The 3,107-nt window shown below is 45.3% G+C and overlaps 1 long non-coding RNA gene across 1 annotated transcript; it reads left to right on the top strand.

Annotated features, from left to right (window-relative positions):
* Nucleotides 1-296: 296 nt before the first annotated feature.
* Nucleotides 297-2,860, top strand: LOC107114959. Its single transcript, XR_001482662.1, has 4 exons — nt 297-328; nt 2,340-2,468; nt 2,608-2,695; nt 2,813-2,860. It is a non-coding gene; the product is annotated as an uncharacterized LOC107114959 (long non-coding RNA).
* Nucleotides 2,861-3,107: the final 247 nt, after the last annotated feature.

The following is a 3,107-nucleotide window of genomic DNA, read 5'->3' as shown; positions in this document are numbered from 1 at the left end:
ACCCTCCTCGGAAAAGTATGTAAATCAGACTGCCTTGGTTGGTTCTATTCCCCCGAAGAAAAATTTAGGCACTTCATCGTTGCGAGAAGGCGGGTTTAGCACGGGCTGCTGGGCAGCTGCAGCCAATCAGAACCGGGAGGCGTTGTACCATCCGAGCGCCATTGGGTGCCTGGTAGGGTAAACAAGCTGCGATCGACAACCTCTGGCAGGACTGCAGGCCAATAGGGGTAGGGCGGGGCGGGCACTGGAGGCCGTTCGGGGGCTCCGGCAGCAGCTCAAAGGAGACATTGAGCTTCTAGCGATTGCAGAGCGGCGGTTCTATGCCCAGGTGAGGAGGGGTGAGGTTATTCAGCCTCTGGGGCCAAAATCTGGGGTCCTCAGGATGGCGGTATGGAGCAAGGGGCGTGCGTAGCTGTGGATTGGGTCGGTTGCCGGAGGCCGCCAGCCGGGGTGCAGGTGCTTAAGGCGCAAGGTGCTGGGCTGGGAAGGGAATGCAGTTGCTACAAGGGGGGCGTTGAGCAGATCTGGGGGGATCTGAAAGTAACAGAGTCAGTTTTGAGCCGTAGGAGGGGGTGGATTTGGGGGCTGCAGAGTGCCTGGGGGTTGCATTGAGTGCGTAGAGTTGCACAGCCGCGCCGCCACAGGCTGCTGCAGGCACTGGCTCTGCCGAGAGTTTTTGTGAATGTGGGCGATTTTATGAATGGAGCTGGTTTTGTGTGAATGAAGCATTGAGTGCGGGGGCGGGAGCTAAGTCTCTTTCGCGGCGTTCTGTGGGGGTGGGGGCACATCTGAAGGCGTTTCATGAATGGAGGGAGCTGGAAAGTGCGTGCCTTGTTTTTGTGAATGGGGCCCTACGCTAGGGATCTAGTTACATTCTACCTGCTCTCGTTGCTTCCTCTGCCATTCGTAAAACTTAGGCCAGATTTGCGCTGAGGGGGAAGGGATGGTAATTGTATTGTTTGGCTGTGCTAAAGATTTTTCCTAGGGGCACGGGAAAGGGAGGAAGAGAACTGCAGCGGCTGAAGTACGCCGCGGGTTTACAGATAGTGACTTTTTGTTTATTTGAATCGGAGAGCTTTTGTTCAGAACCGATAAGGGAAATTATAAATCGAGTTATTTTTTTAAACATTTTAATAGGTGCATGGTCTCGGTGGATGTTTAGGAGCAGTCTGCAACAGTTGGTCCTCTAGGAAGTCCGCAAGAGATCCCTCTTTTTAAATAATGTTAGGAAGTTAATGTTTAAACTTTTTGTACATCATGGATTTGGGTTTTCCCCCCTCTAAAATTAACTAGAAAATATAAATTGCGTACCTCCTAGTTGCTCAGAAATTGTGCGATGCAAAACTTTCTTGAGCATGAATTCAAGGTAAAGCTATTTAGATGGCATCCCTCTGTTTTCTTTTGGAGTAAACCCCTTTGAACTATGTGAGGTTTGCATCTCAGTGAAAGTGCGTAGGTTAGGACTGCCAAGGAATGGCTCCTGCTTGCATATTAAGATTTGATTCCTGTACTGCACACAGGCTGCTTGGAGGAACAGCAAGGGTTGCATCAGAAGAACAAGGGAGTTGTGTTTTTCCATTTCGTGTTGCCCCACAGTGTCACCCGAACATGAGGATTCTGTTACAGCATATTTAAACTGTCTTGTCAGTAGTCTAAAGTATATTTGAAGTTAAAAGTAGAGGTTTGCTAAAAGCAATATTACTTCCAAAGATGCTTGAAAGGCTGCTGTCCTCAGCACACTTACTTGGAAGTCAGTGCCAAGGAAACCGAAATAATTTACTTTTGGGTAAACTGTGTTTGCTCTTCTCCCATCTAGTCAAGGTTCCTCATTTTAAAAGCCACAGAATAGAATCCCATTTTCTGCAAACTTGTTGCTTTTTATATTTTATCTTTTGACCATGTAGGGAGAAAAACGTATTCTGAGCAATGTGATCTCTGTCCATGCCAGCCTCTCCATGTTTCTTCTTAAGCAGATGTAATTAGTGTTTAATGATGTCACAGCTGTTTCCATAGTAACTCTATGACATCAAGGATTAAAGATTGGGGCCTTTGTGTGCTGACAAAAACCGATAAGACAGTATGGTAGTAACTTAATGAATGAACATGAGCAATCATAGTGAATGGATGAATGGAAGGGGAAAACCACTGCAGTGGATTGATTTTGCAATGAAGAATGCTTGGTATGTGTTATCAAAGCACACAACAGATAATCCTCAGAGTTTACAGTTCATGTTCACGAGATTCTGTTAGAGATTCTGTCTTTAAAAGTGGCTTGAAGACAGAACATGTTTTGATTTTTTTTCTCTCTTCTCCCCCTGCCCCCCATTTAAATTTGCCAGCGCTAGATTCTGAAAAGTCTTCTCACCCTGGAATTACTCAATGCTGAAAATATTCAAGAGAATATTAAAGAATCTGCAAGCACAATGGATGGTTTCTATGATCAGCAAGTACCCTTCATGGTCCCTGGGGTAGGTCGTGTCTGGTTTCACCTTTTTGTTTGGTGCTCCTAGCATAAAACTGCATTTTCTCTCCTTTCTATGAAATGTTGACTCTGTTCTTCAGGTCTTTTTTTCTAAGTGCACCATTTTATTTATTTGCTTCTGCCAGAAACCTTGCACTGAAGAGTGTCGAGGGAGGCCAGTAAATGATAGGAAACGGAAGTTTCAGGACACTGACCTGGCCCATGATTCTGAAGGTAATAAAGATTCCTCCCCCCACACACTCATGCATGACTGCCGTCATTCTAACCAGGATGTGCAGCCTTTCATGTATGTGGAGCGGTCACTTAGATGGTTTTTCTTTTCTTTTTCAGAATTGTTTCAGGACCTTAGCCAGCTGCAAGAGGCTTGGTTAGCTGAAGGTAAATATCTATGTTGATACTGTTGTCTAGATCTTTTTGTGCTTTGATAATTCAGAGAGCCTAAAACAGTGTAAAACTTTTCTTTTGTAGCGCAAGTTCCTGATGATGAACAATTTGTCCCAGATTTCCAGTCCGATAACTGTAAGTAACTCTTCTCTTCTTTGCCTGCTTGCTGTGAAATTTGCAAATATGTTGCAAAATATGTAACACATTTTGATCCCTCCCTAGGTGGCTGTTTTTGTTTCTT

The sequence above is a fragment of the Gekko japonicus genome, unplaced genomic scaffold, assembly GCF_001447785.1.
Source record: "Gekko japonicus isolate JY-2015 unplaced genomic scaffold, Gekko_japonicus_V1.1 scaffold3477, whole genome shotgun sequence".
NCBI lineage: Eukaryota > Metazoa > Chordata > Lepidosauria > Squamata > Gekkonidae > Gekko > Gekko japonicus.
Note: the sequence above shows the minus strand (reverse complement) of the source record. Positions and strands in the feature narration are given on the sequence as shown.